This window comes from Acomys russatus, chromosome 5 (assembly GCF_903995435.1).
Source record: "Acomys russatus chromosome 5, mAcoRus1.1, whole genome shotgun sequence".
Classification (NCBI taxonomy): domain Eukaryota; kingdom Metazoa; phylum Chordata; class Mammalia; order Rodentia; family Muridae; genus Acomys; species Acomys russatus.
The window spans coordinates 70,569,025-70,589,050 of NC_067141.1; the positions used below are offsets into that span (position 1 = coordinate 70,569,025).

General features: G+C 38.5%; 1 non-coding gene across 1 annotated transcript; it reads left to right on the forward strand.

Moving 5' to 3' along the window:
- The first annotated feature begins 19,319 nt into the window (after positions 1 to 19,319).
- LOC127190259 (U6 spliceosomal RNA) lies at positions 19,320 to 19,426 on the forward strand. The gene has a single exon (XR_007830755.1). It is a non-coding gene; the product is annotated as a U6 spliceosomal RNA (small nuclear RNA).
- Positions 19,427 to 20,026: the final 600 nt, after the last annotated feature.

Genomic DNA, 20,026 nt, shown 5'->3' on the forward strand with positions numbered 1-20,026 from the left:
ACAGTTGAAACATCCTAAGTACATAACTCATTGCACACAGAGAAGTCAAGCTGGTCCAGCCTACAGCTTTGACCCCTGTAGGCTAGTGTTCTTGGTACAGGAAGGTGCCCTTCATGATAGCAAAGTGGAAATGTAAACAAGAACCCAACAACAAACCCTTAGATATATAATAGTATTCTGCCTTTAAGACATCCTGCTACCCCAGTGGCACAACTGTGGGACTAACCCACCAATATCGGATTTGACATAAAGCCCACTCCATGAGATGTCACCCATACCTGACACTTTGGGTGACAAAGAACCTGAGAATAGATATCAGAGGGTTCCAGGGTAAAAACAAAAACTACTGTTCTACTAAAAGAACCTAGGAATAAATTGACTCCTAATGACAGTCTGCTATACTCATAGATTTGTGCCCTGGTCAGCCACCATCAGAGAAGATATTCTTCTGCAGTGAATAGGAACAAATAAGAAACCCACACCAGGCGATGTGCAGAGTAAGAGTTCTAGGGTCACATTGTCTTCAGTGGGATGATTCTGTCAAATCCCTGCCTTAAGGGCTCAGTGAACTCTACAGTAAAGGACGTGGAAAACGTGCAAAAGCTTGAGCGGATGGAGGATACCAAGGAAATTAGCCCTTCTAAACAGAACAGGACTGATGCACATATGAACTCAGAAACTGAGGCAGCATGCACAGGGCCTGCATGGGTTACACCACAAACGGTCCTGGAGCTGAACAGATAAATGGGTACACTCTCCCCTCGCTAACCCGGAAGTATCTCCACTTGCAAATGAAAGTTTAGTTTCTTTCAGTGGAGTCTCACGGAGAAAACAAACTTACACTCAAGAGTGGACAGCATGCTCAGCACCAGCGGCCAACAGACAGGGGACTAAGCAGTATTTTGGAAGTTCCTTTCTCATAATGCTGTGTCAAGGCTTTTCCTTATTTTTTCTGTAATTCTAATTTTACATTTTTATTTTTTAATATTAACATATAAATGCATATATATACATACACATACAAATATATATTCTTTTTTTTTATCCCACAGGTCCTTTGTGTATATAGTATATCTTCCATTGTAGCCTGAGTGTGCAAATGACTGGTTCTCTTTGTCTATATATGTTTCTTATACCTTTTCCTGACCTCTTTTCCTTTTGTTTGTTTGTTCGTTTTGTTCTGTTCTCTTCTGATCTGTTAGTTTTGAGGGTTTTTTTTTTTAATTTTGTACGTTTTATTTTATTTTATCTTAATATTATCCCTTAGATGTTTGTTTTCTAATGAGAGAGAGAGAGAGAGAAAGAGGGTGGATCTGGACGGCAGGGAAGTTGGGGTGGACCTGGGAGGAGTAGAGGGTAGGAAACCTACAATCCGGATATATTATTTGTGAAAAAAAAAATCTATTTTCAAAATAAAAGAGAAAACAAAACTGAACAATGATAGCATGAGTCTGAATAGTCTTCACAGGAGTAGTGTTGCTAGCAAGGAGAGGAGATCCAGGTCTCTGGTACCCCATCTTATCCTCCTCTTCAGGTGAACATCACTGTGCCTGAGTACCTGCCTTCTAGATAGGCTGAACAGTAGCAAGGGTCCAAGGCCAACACTTGAACCTCTTTCAGCCACAGTATTTGCTATTCTAATTGTATGATTAATTTCTTTCACTTCTCCACTTTTTTTACCCAGTTTCCTAATCTTTTCCAAGGTCGTAAAGTTCTACAACCAAACACCGAAATTGCACCCTGGACTCTACTACATAACTTGGACCGTTGCCTTGGTGTTTTCACTGGTCCCTTAAGAACTGTCACGCAAACATTGTCACTGGTATCTTGTCAGAACTCTGTTATTATCTTAATCAAATAGGAAGGCTCAGCACAAGCTCCTTGAAAAGAATCTGCAAGACAATTGCTTCCATCGGTTGATCATACAAAATATTTCCTGTATACTGGATATGGTTGAAAACTGTCATAAGAACTTCTAAATATTTGGTTTGTCTACAAGAATACAAGCTTTTGTGTTTGAATTTGCATTAGCAATAATTGAAGATTTTTTTCTAACCAATGTTTTTTTTCTGCATCTGCACATAATATTTTCAGAAATATATGTGTTGCAGAGGATAAAGGACTTGCCTTAAGGCAGCTCCCATGTAACTGCTCTAATTCGGTTGATAACACAAAGCAAGCACAGCAGTGGGACATGACTATAATGATTTGCACTATAGAAGTTCCACTGGACTAGGTAGGTTGCACATGCCAGTTCCCAAGCTTAACAACAGCATCACAATATATCACTAATTGTTTCAGCTGCAGAGATTAGAGTTGAGATCCAGACATCTCGGGGCCAAGGTCACTCAACTTGCTAAGAACAGTCAAGAATGTCTGACTATAGTGCTGGCACTGTTTCCAGCCAGTGAATTGATTGATGGCTCACTGTGAATTAGCATTTCAGTACATTGTAATCTATAAGAACTGAACCACATCTTTGGGGATTCTAAGTATTAGCAACTTTGTGTGTGTGTGTGTGTGTGTGTGTGTGTGTGTGTGTGTGCTTAAAATGGGTGGTATTAACAGTATATTCCCAAATGTTAAAGGTTGTGGTTGACTTTCAGAAGGAAGAATTTTCATATGGGCAACTAAAAGCAGGTACTAGCGTGATATTGTTTGCCTCTAAGAGTGGTTTTGTCATCCACAGAACACGCTACATCAGCTTCTGTTAAAGCAAAAAGAAAGACATGTGCAAAAAAAAAAAAAAAAAAAAAAAAAGAAAGAAAGACATGTGCAACAGACAGTGGAAGCATGTGCATTACATATTTCATTTTATAATTTGCTTTATAGATATAACCTTTTCTTCAATCATTACAACTTCATGCAGACAGGAGAAAGACTGGGTTAAGAAATCAGCTATGAGGGATTCCCTTTGGAATGAGAAACCTGAAACTGAGAGTGCTTTCCTGACTTTCTGACGTCATACAACTAACTAGTCATATGACTCAGTACTCCTTACAGTACAGAACTCTCACGTGGTTGGCTCACACCCGTGTAACTGAATCAGCATTCATAACAAATTGATGTGTTTGATCAATAATTCAAAGAACTACTTATTGAACAGGGCAAAGGGTAGGGGAAAGTTTAAATGAGTTGCTTCCTAATGGCATGTCATAAAATCTCACACAGCAGAGGTAACTAAACCCGCACAATACTACACAGTCCTCAAAATAATATAGAGTAAAATACTGCTGTACGTTAGCATTCAGGGAAATGCTGATAAACACGTTTCATCCCAAGCTATTTAGGTAAAACTATTTCTTCCAAACCGTTTATATTACTGTAAGCACATTTTAAGCCCAAGCTCGGTGAAGACAATAATAGGAAAGTGCTTTTCAGCCAAGGAAAATTCTCAAATTTGCTTGTTATTTTCCACAGAACTATACATTCTGCATGCTGTTTTACACATACCAATTCAGAAACAAAAGTAAATGGTAATTAGAGCGTGATTTTACACAGACGGTACAGGCAGAGAGGAGCAGAAATGAGCACGTCATGATGTGGCTGTCTGCTCATAAGCTAAGATCTAAGGCTGTAATAGCCATCAAACATGATATTCTGAAATGTGACCTTGTTCTCTCTCACCTAGGAATTTTTCTTGTATTTTGTCTCTTGTTTCTTCCTGTTTGGCTGTTGTCTTTTGGACCTCTTCTCTTTTTTAAAGATGAAACATCAGGAAGTGGACCTGGGGTAGAGGAAGGGGGAAGGAGGGATCTGGGAGGAATAGAGGGAGAGAAAAGTGTGTTCTGGATGGGTTGCATGGGAGAATGATCTATTTACAATTTTAAGATGTTTACCTATCTACTCAGTGAAACTTGATTTCTCACTGGCAGCTTTAACGAACAAATTATACTGGAAATTGTATTCTGTGACCTCTGGATCTTGTTCTTCACTGGTTGGGCCTGGCAATTTCTGATTTCTCAAAAACCTCTGAGCACAGCTCATGTTATCAGTGTATGTTATCTGAGACCCATAAACCAAAAATATTAAAACCTCATGATCAAGCCTTGAGGATGAGCCAGTAGAGAAAGTTGGAGCTAGGCATGGGGCTGGGTAGGGAGGAGCCATTAGTGGGGCAATAGGGGCAAATAGTGAAGAGAGGGATAGATGGAGACAGGGTCAGAATGGAGGAGCCCTGACAGCGTAGACTAGTTTAGCTTGATGTCACATTATGTTTCCAAAGAAGAACTGACAAATAAGACTCAACCTAAGGTAAGAAGTTTGTTTTGGGGGTGCTTTGTTATGTTAACATTGGATAATAACTTTAAGTGAAAATATTTTTTTGAAAAAAAAATCTCTTTCTCTATTCTAATTATCATCATTATATTCATTGTCTCTTAAGGAATGTTAATCTAACATAGTTTAAGATATTGTTTTTAAATAAATCTGATATCTCTGTAATATTCATCACATAAAAATGTACTTCACTGATTTAATGTGAAAGTCAGCTTATAATTTACTGCTTGCAATCCACCTTCATTAACACTCTCAGAACACTGACTTGCTTTATAGATACACAGGTAATAAAATAGGCATTTTGCCATTTTCTCAAGTACAATAGATGGCTCTGAGGTGCTTAAACTCTTTAATGAAGAAAACAGAATTTTCAAATTCATAGGTTAAGCCATCATTTACAGGAAGTATTTACCCATCATTCTGGTTATATTTCATTCAGAAGAATTAAAGTCAGGAGATATGGCCGTTTGTTGAACTCACTGTCCACTAATGAGCCTTCAGAGATGGTGACTAAAATACTGGGCATAGCTGAGTCCCACAAAGTTCTACAGCTCCAAATATTTAACAATTGATAATGTATTATATACATCAGATCGTTCAAAATTCACATTTTTCCTATCACCCTATGAGTATTTTTGCCTCAGATGTGAAGATCATATGATTATCTCAGAGAAACTGGCTGCATCACCATTATGTAGTGAAGTCTGTACTAATAATAGGAAATGTTCATGCCATTCAGCTTTGTAGATTACCGAAAAAGAAGTCCATTTATTCGAGGTGTTCGTGAGGGTTAATTTTCACTGGACGTTTACAAAAGCATTTTAAAGTTGAACAGTTTGAAGCAACACACACACACACACACACACACACACACACACACACACACACACACACACACACACACACTTAATCCACCCCACATCTTGAAGAGTTATTCTCCTCAAATATTTACAAACTGATAGTTGATAGGTCCTCGGCTATGGATGGACCCTCATGAATTGACAGTTGATAATTCTGCAGCTACATGCAGACTTTCATGAGCTTCCTCCCCTCATCCATACTGTAGTAGGTTTTACCTACAGAAATATTTGATTGGATCCAAGACTCTAAAACTTCAATTTACAAGATCTAGACTCAGTTGTAACACATCTTCCATGAATATAGAAGAGATGAGGGGTAGCCAAATAAATCAACTGTCACTCTTCAAATGCACAAAGAATGTGCAGTACCTTTGCAGTACAGTCACCTGGACACTGCAGAAGTAGCTTAGTGGAAGCACTTTCCTAACACACAGTCGAGGCCATGGAGAAAATCAAGGGGGAGATGTTCTAATTATGTTTTAATTAAAATAAAATAAAATTAAATTGGAATGGCCTTTTTCCTGATGAAATTAATGAGGGTAATATAAAAAATATTTTTAAAAAGACAAAGGAGAATGAAATGGGGATTCATACTGAGGCTGCTGAGAGAAATTAATATGCGTGCAACCACTTGTGAGAGGGGAGGGGAGGAAGCAGGGTGGGACAGGGAAGACTAGACTGTGGTAGTATCAACCAAGCCTTGTCTCCAGGATGAGGTGTTTCTCTGAGACAACGTCAGAGACTTTAGGATTAGCCAAGTTAGGTTGTACTTTCCATCCTTGTATCAGCCATACACTCTATAGGAAATCATAATACCTTTAAAATGGCAATTCACACCAGCTAACACATCTGCAGTTACAACTGCACCGGGGGACTCTAGACAAAAAAACAAAAACAAAAACAAAAAAAAACAAACAACAACAACAACAAAATATCCGTTTTTAAGAGGATCTTAACTCTGAGGTCAGTGTAGTCTTTATGGAGAAAGCAATCCCTACCTAGATTTGTAAAATGAAATTAAGAGAGGGGCTGTGAAAAGAGCTTCGAAAGAAAGGAATGATCAATACTAAAGTTCTGAGGCCTTAGGGATGCAGTACATTGGGGAAACCAGGAACAGCAGCAAAAATCATGAATACAAAGAGTCTAGCATACAAGGAAGCAGCTCAAGTCATTGACAGGGGCAAGACCATTGTAAGCATCTTACTCTTAGCTTGGAACTGTGCTGTGAGACTAGCAGGGGACGTCTGAAATGTATACCAAGGTAATGAAGGTGGGCCGGCGGCATAAATGTGAGCACACACTTGTGCTATTATCTGCAGCTGACTGCTAGGCTAAAGCATAGTTTCTGAAAGGCAGAATTTTCTCTAAAAGCTCCACTAAAGTCTTTATATTTAAATGCATTCTTTGACAATATTTTATAGACACATAGTAAAATATAATCATATTCAGGTGCCATTTCCTTCTTCTGACTCAACTTATATTTCTCCCTACAATGTGCTCCCTCCCAACCTCATAGTCTCTTATTTTAAATAACTCACTAAGTACAATCAGTGATTTCACATTTGCATGGATATGTGACAATCCCATAGATTATGGGCAACCAACCAATAGCCTTTCCCCACCGAAAGAAGAACTTTTCTCTTTACTAGTAGCTGTCAAGGGCCAACAACTCCTCATTTGGGAGTAGAATCTCATGATCTCCTCAGTCTCTGATGGAATTTGGGTAGCTTTGACCTTGAGCAGGTAGACATATTTATGAATTCAAGAGGGAAATAGCCACATCACAACAGAGGTCACCATTTCACAGCACTCTTTGCCAACCTCCAGCTCTTACAGGCTCCCCAAAGCCTCTCTTACAATGTTCCATGAGCCTTAGTAAGAGGGGGATAAAAATGTCCTTTTTAGGTCTGTGCATTTAGTGCCACTGATGCTCAGCACTAAGTTTCCTCAAATTTATACAGCATCAATGAGGATGAGAAACTTAAACTTCAGAGTTCAAATGTTAAGATGTGATGACATTTGTTTATGGATTTTATTTATTTCATCCATTATCATCTTCATTTGGAAAGATTTGAGGTCATTTTCTTGTGTTTCAGATGTGTTGGTTTCCAGGGCTGATTGCTTTGGGATAACTGGGTTCTGAAGATGCCATAGTATTTTGGCTTTTGTTGTTTGTATTTTATGCAGCTCTTTAGCCTTCTTGCTGTGTCTCTGGTTTTGGGTGGTAGTTTCTGGTGACCTTTACTGGCTGTTGAGAGCAGTTCACAGGTGGGTGGCTATAGGTTGAGACTCCTTACTTGTGGGTATCAAGGAAATCTTCAGGTGGATCAGGAAGGTGACTTGATATCAGATGTAGGAGCTACCCATGGACCAGCTTGGTGACCTGAGGTCACATCTGCCTGTGTTCCACAACATGGTGTCTCCTCTCTGCAGGGAGACTTGTACTCTGGTGTTTTGTAGCTCACAGCTTCTCCTGAGAAACAGAGCTCAGATGGTGCACGCCCCGCCAGACTTGCAGCTAGACCTTGGAGCCCATGCTACAGCCTGCTTGGTACCGGGAACTTTCTTTATTGGCCAGGTGACCTGGATAGAACTAGAAAAGATCATCTTGAGTGAGGTAACCCAAACCCAGAAAGACAGGCATGTTATATACTCACTTGTAAGTGGGTATTAGCCCAACACAGATATCCCCTGAGAGACTCCACCCAGAGGGGTATCAGGACAGATGCTGGGACTTGGTTCTGGACTCTGGGTGGAATGCTGAGAGTAGTATGGAAGAATGGGGAGATGGGAGGACCCAGAGGATTCAGGAGCCCCACCAGGTGGGTGGATATGGAGCCAGGGGGGCCTGCATAAACTGTTGTACCAACCAAGGACAATGCATGCAGTAAACCTAGACTTCCTATTCAAATTTAGCCAAAGGACAACTCATTCTCCACAGTTGTTAGGGTAACAGGGACTGCCTCTGACATGAACTCTTGTGCCTCTGATTTGATCGGTTACCTTTGGTGGAGAGCGGGGCAGCACATAGAGGAAGGGGAAGCAGGCTATCCAGATGAGACTGATAGGCTGTGGTCATATGGTAGGGGAGGAGGTGCCCTTCTGTCAGAGGTCTAGGGGAGGGGAATAAAGCAGAAGAGGGAGGGATGGAGAGTCAGAATGGGAAGACACAAGGGAGGTGATAACAACAGGGATGTAATCTGAATAAATTATAATAAATTAAAAAATTTTAAAGATGTGATACTATGACCATATGGATATTACTGTATTAACAAAGAATTCTAATATTGAAGCTTGAGATTTATACTAGGAGATGTCATTTAATGCATATGGTAATTTATAAAATGAATCTTATCTCCCAACTCTCATTTCAATATTATATATGATCTTGTTATTTTTCTTTTCAATTTCAATAAGGTCTCTGCTTTGCGTAAAATCCCTTCCTAAATATTAGTGTGATAATTCCCTTGGAATGCAGTCTAACTATACTTGTCAATTCAAATGAAGATTCAGAAGTCAATCATATCATTGTAGGTAATATGGACACAGAAGGAAATCATGAAGCTGATGAATAACTGTGAGCAGGAAGCTTGAACAATTAACCTATACTTCTGAAAATATTTCTGACTCTTCTAACAGTTGCCACAATCTGTGTGTCATATAAAGAGCATGAAAGTATATTTCACCCCTGCATTTTAATTAGTTTCTCCATACTATCCTCCTTTCTTCACTACCTTCAGAGGCCTTTTTCTCAAAGTAGTTAGAACTCATGAGTTGAGCAGTAGCATTCAGCCCTTACATTCACATGTGTGACAGGCAGTTCTAATCACCTCCACACAGTCACCATGTCCCGGAGATAAGAAATGCATTTGTTTCTCCAAATAGAAAGACATGGAGCAATGATGGAACTGTTTTTTCAAGGCTGAGCCTGAGCTGCAGTTTCAATCTGAGTTAACAATGATAAGAAGGAATGAAAATGAGAGTGGTAGGAAGTAGAGAGCGGTTAGATCTGACAACAGAAACTGGTTATCCAGCTTGGTCCTCCGAAGCTCTCTCACTCTCTCACGTGCAGTCCCAACTCTTAACCCCATGTCTTCCAGAGGCCAGAGAACACTTACATTTTACATGGTATTTGACTGCAAATCACTGCAAGAGGCAAAAAGAAACAGTCCTCATTGACGTCTTCATGAGGACAGTGTCTGGCCACTGTGTGTAGGGCTATGTTATGTTCTAAGCCTTTACATGTCCATTAAATGTCCATTGGAATCCTGCAACCTACAAAGTACTATAAAGGCTAAGACTGTCCTAGCTCTGATGAGAAAACTCTAGGTCAATGTAGTTTAACATAAAAAAGGAAAGTGGGGATATATTAAACAAGTAATATAAAATTATAGTAACAAGAGGGTAGCATCTAATATACAATACTTAAACATTTGCTTTTACATCCAGGTAATGATTAGTTCAATCATTTATTCTTTTTTTCTCTGCATGATGTAGTGGACTGCCATTTGTACAATGAAAAACATCAATTAGATAACCTTTTGAGAGGTGTGGGTTTGGAATTCATTTCTTTATCACCCAATCACTAACTTGGGAGAAGTTTTCTATTTAGCCAATTCTTCTGATAGTAATTTTTTATTATTGCCTATATTTTTATTTTCTGAAACAATAATTAAAAGTGATGGTAAATACTTATTATGTTATATTATGGATTTGTTGATAATATTATGTGAAAACTATGCTTAAAGATGTTAAAATATTAGTCAGACATTTTAAGTGACATAATCTAGATATGATCAATCAAAAAATCTGAACTACATTTTCTAATTCTTAACAAAAACTATACTGAAAAGTTTATCATGGAGTTTGTATGCTTGTGAGTATATGTGTATGTGTACATATGTGCATGTATGTATGTATGTGCAAGTATAGGTATACATGTGAGTATGTATGTGCATGTTTGTGTATTTTTGTGCATGTGTTTTCAATGCATTTAATCTTATTTTATATTGTGAGAAAAGAATGTACATATAGCTGAAGAAAAGTTCAGAATTGTCTAAGCACAAAATAATTGAAAACGGCACTAAATGGTGCTATTACAATATCATTCATACATTTACAGGCAAGCAACTTTGTTTTTTTTTTTTTTTTTTTTTACATTTGGATATCAAATGAAATAACAGGCTTATAGAAAAGTATTTCAACTTGTATAAATGGAGAAATTGAAAAATTGAGAAAGACCTGGAGGGAGCAGGGATCACAGGATAGGAGGGAAATCTAGGAGAGAAAATTAAAATTTAGAATAAAAGTCAAAGGGAATCATATACTATGTGATTTTAGATAAATATGTGTATACTTAATTTACAGATATCCACACATATATTTTTCATGTTGTACAACTTAGGGTGACAACGCTTCTCTCTCTAGAGCCACAGATTATCTTACTAAACCCAGGAATTAGGTATGTGAAGCACCATGTCAAACAGTTGGTCAGGGGCGTCCATGAGATTCTTAAAACAATACAGGCTATAGGCTATTGCTTTTTCCCTCGCTCCCCTCACAGAAGCTGAAGGTAAGTCTTTGTTTCAGATGAGACCATGCACTCCGGTCCCGGGATTGTCACTAAGTCTAACCTGAATGCCTCTTCCCGTGAGGACTAGCTTTTATATTCCAAGATCGTGCTGCTCAAGCTGCCAAGGAAAGTAGCCAGCCATTAAGCCTCTCTATGTGATGCTTACTAATTGCAGTATTGACCACTGTGGCATGGCATCTCTAATGATTCAATAGGGGCACTCATATCTTGGTGGTGACTAATGCCTGTCTAATTGGAATTAAAGCTCACTCAAGAGAGGAGAAATCATGCTTGTCACTGGAAACATAACCAACTCCTTGGGATTAGTGGGGTCATGGATCTTAGAAGACAACCTAATGTTGCTATTTACTGAACCACATCTAAACCAAGGTAGAACAATGGAGTGGTTTAGAAAAGCTAAAACTCCAAACACATTATAGTTTCGGCTAAGTCCTTGCTATTTATAAAGAATATATCTGTGGTCTTTTGATGACTTCCAAAAATATATGAAGAAAAGAATGATAATGAGGGCCTTGAGACATGGCTCAGAGATCATGAGCACATGCTGTGGTAACCGGAATACCAGATTTCAGATTCCAGCATCTAAGTTAAAACCAGGTATGGTTCCCCACACAAGTTCAACCCCAGCAATGAGAGAGGTGGAGGAAGAAGCATCACTGGGGCTTGTTTACCTGCAGCCTAACTAAAAACATAATTTCTAGGTTCAGCTGGTACCCTACTTTAAAATTAACAAGGTGGAGTGTGAATAAGGGAGATACCCAACATCCTTTGCAGGACTTCATATAAATATAGATGGCCACAATTGCACAAATATACTCATGCAGCACAAACCTACACATACATATGTACACATTTACACATGCAAAAATGAAAAGAACAATCATGTTATTAAGGTACCACTTTTAGAAGCCAGCTGCTAACTTACCAGTAGTTCCTATGTTCTCACGGTGTCAAATTTCTCCCTTCTTTCCTCTGCACTTCTCTGTATGTTTCTTGTTAAACTCCAATGACGTTATATTGGTTACTATGCCCTCTATGTTGAAGCCGTATTGATAAAATTTGATATTTGATGAAAAGTTTTATTTATAAGTCAAGTTAAAAGTATTTCCCCTCGGGGGAAACCAAGTATTTCCCTTCTAATAAGATCATTTCTGTTGATGCATGTGTTCTGTCAGCTTGCTTCCTGTTATTCATTAATGTGTATTCTTTTGTTGTCTTCTGCCTTTACATTTCTTTTGCAACTAAATAGATACATAACCATTCCCCATAATAAATATCTCTGTCCTCCAAATACCTCCAATCAGCCACAGGCTGGTTCTAGATGAAATTTGGGCATTGATTTATAGTAAGCCTTCAACCATTGCCCTAGGGAGACAAGGTAATAATGCTGCATTTTTGAATAATTGGTTCAGAAAATCTGCCCCTCTGCTGTGGGATAAAAGAATGGAATTCATGCTGTATCTCATTTCTTTTGACAGTTGTAGCATTCCAGGTTTGATTATACAGGATGCAGATGTTAAGATGAAGGCAGAGGGTAGGGAAGGAGAACAGGTCATGTCATAGCATCCCAGACCCCATTTAATTTTGCCCAAGCTCTGTCTTTGTCCAAAGCACCTGGGATGACACTCTGTGATTTACCTTGCAATGGAAGGACTGAAAGACTGACACATTGGCTCTGTGTTTCTGGTGGCTTCTGTCTGCTTCTTTATCTGTGGTTTAGAATAAGGTTATTTTGCAGAGAAATTAACCCAGAGGCGACAAGGGCATTGGAGTGTAGGCACAAAGCTTCCTATTTCATCTCATTAAGATTCTGTCCTTGGGGTCAATGTTAAAATAGAAAAAAAAAAAAAAACTAATAAAATTTAAGAAAATGAAGATAGCTCATGAATATATAAATAATAAGGTATAGATAGGAATATATAAAACTTTTGAGTTACCCTGAAAGCACTACATTCTGAAATGATCAACTAGAGGGTAAGGCAACAAGTTGAAAATTAAATGAAACACCAACCCACCTCCGAGAAACTCTGACCAAGAACTTGCCTTGCTTACAAAGTGTGCAGGGGACAGGGATGGGGATTCAGCAGAGATTGAGGATATGTCCAGCCTGTGCCTGGCCTAGCCTGAGACCTATCCATGGGAGACAGCCAACTCCTGGCACTATTGATGATCCTCTGCTGTTTGGAGATGGGAGCCTAGCATGTCTGGCCTTGGATGCCTCCATCCAACTGCTGATGGAAGCAAATCCAGAGACCCACAGCACAACAGTGTGTGGAGAATGAGCACAGGAGTCTTGGGGAAGAGTGGAGGGAAGGATGGAGAACTCAGTGGGTCCAGGAGCTCTATGGGAGGACCAACAGAGCCAATTAACCAGGGCTCAGAGGGACCTGTGGAGACTGGGCTCCAACCAGGGACTATGCATGGACTGGATCTGGGCACCCTGCATAGATGTAGCTGATGGACAGCTAGGTCATCATGACCCTAGTGAGGGAAGTGGGGGTTGCCTCTGACATGGAGTCTTCTGTCTGCTTTTTTGTCACTTTCTCATGGTAGGACTGCCTCGCTGGGCCACAGGGGAAGAGGATGCCTTAAGCCCTGATAGGACTTAATATGCTGGGGTGTGGGGTCCCCTTCTCTGGGGAGTACGGGGTGGGGGAATGGGGTAAGCATGGGAAGGTTGGACAGGGGGAGAGGAGAGAGGAGACTATGACCAGGTTGTAAAGTGAATAATTAATAAATAATAATAAATGTATATATTTTACACTGAGAGAAAAGGTCTTTCTCCATTTTACTTCTTTTGCTTGACACTGTGATCTCCATTTTAAAAAAAGAATATGGTAGTATGATTTTGTAATTTGTTTAGAATAAATAACATTACATCATATTCATGTGTCTTCCTGTGATGCGTGTGTGTGTGTGTGTGTGTGTGTGTGTGTGTGTGTGTGTGTGTGTGAGGTGTTATTCTTTATTCATTCATCTTTTGCTTGACACCTAAGTGGACTCTCTAGCATGGTTGTTGTGAATAGTACTGACACAAATATAGATGTGTTCTTAGCTCAAAGATGAACTGACGATGATTCCTCTAGGTAATACTGACAAGTGGTGCAGATAGAGTATTGCAAGACCCCTCTTTGCTGTTTCCTTTCATTTTTGAATATATGATAAAATTATATAATTTATCTCTTTCTTTCCTGTAAACCCTGCACTAAATACTCCCTTGATTTATTTTCACTTTTTGGCCTCTTTTTCTTAATTATTGTTACATTTATATATGTGCCTGTACCTACATATACATTCCTAAATATACCCTGCTCACTCTGTTTAATGTTAATTATGTGTATGATTTCATGGCTGACCATTTAGTATTAGCTAACCAATTGTGTTCTTCCCTCGGGAAGATATCACTGAACACTACAAACAATCAGAATGTAGATTTATGCATCTACATCTAATATCGTCATATATAAAATGACTCCAAACCCTGATCTTTAGGAATATTGTAAGATACAGAGTATAAGGAGCTTACTGTGGAGCTATGTCCTCATAATGTCGGACACTGCATTCGTACGCTTTTTTTTTTACACTCCTAAATAATTCCATTTTATTTTCAACATGCATACACATACACATGTACACATCCATGTTTCTGACCTAAGTATTAAGTGATTTTAAATGTTTCCAAAAACTAGGATAGGTCTAAAATGAACATGAATTAGGTTTAAAAAAGAAAGCTTTCATATATCAACCGCATAGCATTCCATTAGAGGAAAAATTAAGGATTTGAATATGGCAAGAAGTTGTTAATCTTCCAGCCTGTGTCTAAATGTATATAGAACGGAAACAGGGTACATCCCTTACAAAATAGGCTGTGAGGTCAAAAGATAAGAGCTGGAATAAATGTAAAATTGTGACAATGCAAACACATAAGAAAAAGCAAAAGTGAAAGTGGAAAAAGTAGTTATATGTGGTTAATGTTCCAGTAAATATTTAAAAAGTAAGCTGATATGAAAGGTAAATCATTTAAATTTTACCACAAAATGGGGAGGTTTGCTCAGTAGTGATATGTTAGCATTTATATAGGTCACAGTGTATGAGTTCACGTGTGCATATGCACCTGCATTCGAAATATTATCTCTGGGTGTACCGACAGCATAGATGTAGATAAGCAATCTTCCAGAGCCCTGCCTGTACAGTCCAAGACTATGTTGTTGAGAAATTAGTACCTTTGAAAAGTATTTGTATCTGCTTTTGAAAAGCTTAGTACACAAGTGTGTGTAGAGGAATTGTAATCCAATAACATGGCTGCTATGGTGGCAAGAGACCACATCCAAAGTCCTGGTCTGTGTGATACAGCTAGAATGACAAACCTTTAATCCCTCTGGCTGGAATGATATTTCTCTGCCAAACTATTATTACAAAACAAGCTCATAGAAGGTACACTTCATAAATTGTCTAGAGTTCAGTTGAATATCTGAATAATTTCAGACTGTACATGGACTTAAATCACAAAACTTAATTTAATAAATTCCTCCCAGAAGCCAGTGCAGGCAGGTGTATGCTTTTGTACAAGATATAGACAACCCAATAATGGGCCAATTTTATTCATAAAAAGTGTTTATCCTTATTGTTTATTTTATCTATAGGAATGTTTGGGCTTACCTTTGAAGGTTACATGGCACAGGGAGTATCTGCCAATATTTAGCTAATAACTTAACAGATCTCATAGTACAGTTGTGAATTAAGATAGGTAAAAAGTCAGCTGCTGGAGGGAGCCTCTCTGAAGACAATTGTGTTAGACACCGTTCTGTGACTATACCACATTATCATTAGGAATAACTTCACTGTCTTGCTTTTTTGTTGTTGTTGTTGTTGTTGTTTTGTTCTGTTTTGTTTTTGTCAGTCATGTTTGGTTCCATGATATGTCTCTGAGCCAACCAGCTACCAGGTCCTGGCCACCTGGGCAGTGTAGAGCATGGGCTTCCTCTTGTGGCTTGGGCTAAAGTTAGATGAGTCATTAGTGTGTGTTATCAAGTACATTTTAAATCTCAGAGCTTCTTTTTGGTCAGTTCCAGCTGTTTTTTCACTTAATATCAACTCACTCCCTCTCACTAATATGAGCTTTAGATGAAAATGGGACCTTCCTAGTATATAGATGGCCTTACTGTTATTCTCAAAGCAACAGCAGCAGCAGCAACAACAACAACAACACGCACACACACGACACAAGAAATAAGGACAGTTATAGAAAAGAGGGATGTATTGGCTCATCAAAACCTAGTTCAAGTAAAAAGTGTCTTCATATCTGAGGACAATGGTGTGCAAAGTTCAAAATTCTAGACCTTGTAGTTCAGAATAAACTATGAAAGGCCAACAGAGAAACTGTAGACAAAGGGCCAGGACAAGGGTGAGCAAGACAGGGGTTACTTTTTCTATTCATGTGTCAGTGTTTAATAAAAAAAGGAACATTGGTCACCCAAATCAAATGCCTATCATAAAATTCACTGTGTTCCATAACAGTGTTTTTGAAGATTAAATGAACAGAGAGTTAAAATTTACAAAATTGTCAGAAAGCCCTCTATATTTTGGAGTATATAATTGATTGATACAAACATTAAAATGTAGATCATGAATATAATATTTGAAGATGTCACATGGTGTTTACTAATATGTTATGTCTATCCCCAAAATATGTGTGTGCAGGGATTATAAGAAGGGTGTTTATCATACACCCAAGCAAAGAATAGTGTAATGTAGAATATATTAATACATCAGACATACTTCCTCAGTAATCAAATCTCTTTTTGTCTCTAACCCTCTCTGGACAGGAGACACATACATTATGAGTTTCTCAGGTCATATGAGTAAACTCTATGTAATTCTAATTTTAAGTTTTGGTTAGTCTCCAGAACATACTTTTCAAGCTTCTAGATACCAATTTGCAATGTTACCCAATGGGGTCATCTTGAAATGGGTCAATGAAAGAACTATGTATAAGACATAAAATTGGAAGGTATAAACTAGGTTTTAAGCTATGATCAGCAGAAAAAAATTCATCAATTTCAACTTTAGCCTGTATTTAATTTTGGTCAAAATATAATTCAAAGGTAGTCTTGTTTAAAGTGCCTCAATCTGACACTTTTAAATAAACTTAAATAAAATTTTAGAAGTTAACGTTGCTATGTTTTATAGAATAAAGCTATCAAAGGTAAACCTAATTTGAAATTTGAAACTCAACTTCTTTGTGAGAGACCCAGATTACTCTCATCAACTGCAGTTGAAAAGTTGAAAGTCATGTTCTTGTTTAAAGAGATGAAAACTTACATTAGAGGACGGAGTAGACTTTAAAATTTGGATAACCCATAGTCACTGAAATCTACTTATGTTTTGAAAATAGTTGATATAGAAAAAGTCACCAATCTTGTCAAGACAAATGACTCCAAATCAGGAGGATGCAAAGTTGTTTTAATAGGGATATGGAAAAACAGAGTCCCAGGATATTAGGGGAGAAAAAGTGTTCTCTGGGTACTCAGGTATCAGTTCTTTGTGCTTTCCTATTCAGGAGATACCCTGACAAATGCAATGCCAAGCCCTGAGAAGGCCACAGTGCTCAGGGCTCTAAATCCTCACTGAGTAGGTCCTTCCAGCTGGCCCCTTACACCATCAGAGGTACTGACAAGAGTAAAAGAAATCTCAGTGTAGCATCAGAGAGAGATTCAGAGTATCAGCTGAAGCATGAAGTACGTGCTACCCACAAGGACTCCATTTTATAGCTGCAGCATGAAGCCCACGGGGACACCGTTTTGTCACAGTAGCATTTCTCTTGCAAATTTCTCTACGCGCACATCCTATGAGCACCCAATAGGTGCCCTTATCTGAGGGATGAGAGAGCTACAAGGCATAGAGTGCAGTGGGTATCCTGTGTGATATTCCTTCTCTCTGTAACTGCTCAGAATGCGGCTGATGGGAGATCATCAGTGAACATCCTGCCAAGACTTTATCTTGGTGCAAGCAACCTGTCATGTAAGGCGAGTGTGTTCCCCAGAGCAAGCTATTGATGATCATAAAGTATGCTTCCTTTGCCTCAAGTTGGAATATCCTTGAAAGGCTTTCGCATATTGGATTCCTTTCAGTAGTGGCTCACGGCTCTTCAAATTGTATCACTACTTTCCCCATCTTTGCAATCACTTTCCTCACCTCTTGACAGCTATAGTTTCCTGGAAATCTCCCAGAACACCTGTGAGCAATAGTCAAAATTAGAGCATCTCTCCTGATCAATCAGCCTATTTTGTGGCAATTCCCTTGATTTGTCCCCTGTTTTCCAGAGTGCTAATGGATAGGTGATGGAGTGGCCCTATGTTCTTTTACTCCATTTTAAGGCATTAACACTTGGCTATTACACTCAACAACAATCTCTTCTATCTAGGACTTAATCACTGTTATACAACCAACAAATGAACTTCATCACCTCATTGATAAACCTTTCTCAATGTTCTCACTCATTCATATGTATGTTTCACAATCTGATTTCAACTAATACCTGTTTATGCAATTTTTCTTTTCTTACATTAAAATAAATTAACAGTCTATTAGTTTCTTGAGACTTTCATGCACTATATTTTTATTGTTTCCATCCCTCTCACCCAACTCCTCTCAGATACTCCTTTACCTCCTTACCTACCACACACATTCCTATGATCCATCTATGATCTATCTATCTATCTATCTATCTATCTATCTATCTATCTATCTTCTCTTCTTCTCTCTCTCTCTCTCATTCTCTCTCTCTCCAAATGTCACGAGGTCTTGTGTTCTAGACTATCCTTGGACTATTTACCTTTGAAAGAAGTAGAGAAGTCTCAACTTGAAACCACCCAGAGGATCTAAGACATTCTTACAAGGAACTACTCAGAGAATGAGGAAGTTCTATAGGGAGTGATTTAGGCTATTGTATTCCTGCCTGGGGGCTAGGGTGAGTGAGATAAGAATAGATCCTATTGACCTTGCTCTATATATATTCCTGCTGGAAGGCAATACAGTGAATCTTGATCAGAAATGTCCTGACTTGTTTCATTATTTCTCGCGTCTCTGTATCCTACTTTCAATCCCCACTCCCTCTTTCAGGTGAACCCTGATTTGATTTTTCCTGCAGGCTGGGACCTGACATTAAGGGTGAGGTATATAAAGGTTCTTAGGTGTATAAAGATTACAGGAAGGAAGGGCTAATTGGTCATAATATAATTATCATATGGGTAGGCAAATAAGCAGGACTAATATGTTGAGTAATGTAGCTCTGTGAAAGGACAGCTATCTGTACGTGGAGATGATTTATAGATAAGGTCAGGCAGAGAAGAGGAAGCCCCAATGAAAAAGGAAGTCCTACAATTTGCGATGAGTTGGGAGAGATCTCCAGACATGGTGGACTGCAACCTTAATAGCAGGGTCTTCCAACATTTTCTCATCTATCAATCTCTATCTCTATCTATCTCCCAGCAAACCAAGTTTTGTTAGCTGACAACTACTAGAAGCAAGGAGTGTCCTGGAGTGTGGTCATTATGGGCAGTGTCACACCATTTAAGAATGCATTTTCTGTACTCGCTTTGGCAGCACATATACTAAAGTTGGAATGATACAGAGAAGATTGGCATGGTCCCTGCACAAGGATGATGTGCAAATTTGTGAAGTATTCCATATGTAAAAAAGAATTTATTTCCTACATGACAGTAAGAAGGCCACAATGGGTGGGACACCAGAATATTAGACGATCCTAAACCATGCAGGTGCCTATCGCCTCCCACCCCACCAACCCCACTCTGCATCACAAAACTCAACACGGATTTTCTTTTGCTTTTCTAGATTTATCATGTTTTATAGTCTCAGCCTTCACACAGGGAATCTTCTGTCAATGGAGATCTGCTTCTCATGCAAAAAGTGTGACTAAGTCTCATTCATCTCAGCTGTGAGAGGTCTCATCAAATTGGAATGTTTAAAGTTTAAACAAACCAAAATAAACACAGATGAGATATATGCTAGTTGTTTGACATCTAAATTCATCAAACATTTTAACTCTTTAATCTTTCTTTGTACATTTTCAGAGCTCAGTGCTAAACACAGTCTTTCAAAACTGATTGGTATCAAGTTAAAACAAATGGGATAAATGCTGCACATTAAATCATTATTTTAAATTTACTTGTGTCCTCAAAGATTTTCTGTTCCTCTCAAATATAGATAATGGCCTGTTTATTATCAGAATTTTACTTATCATCTATTTTTAAAACCACTTAAAATTTTATTCATA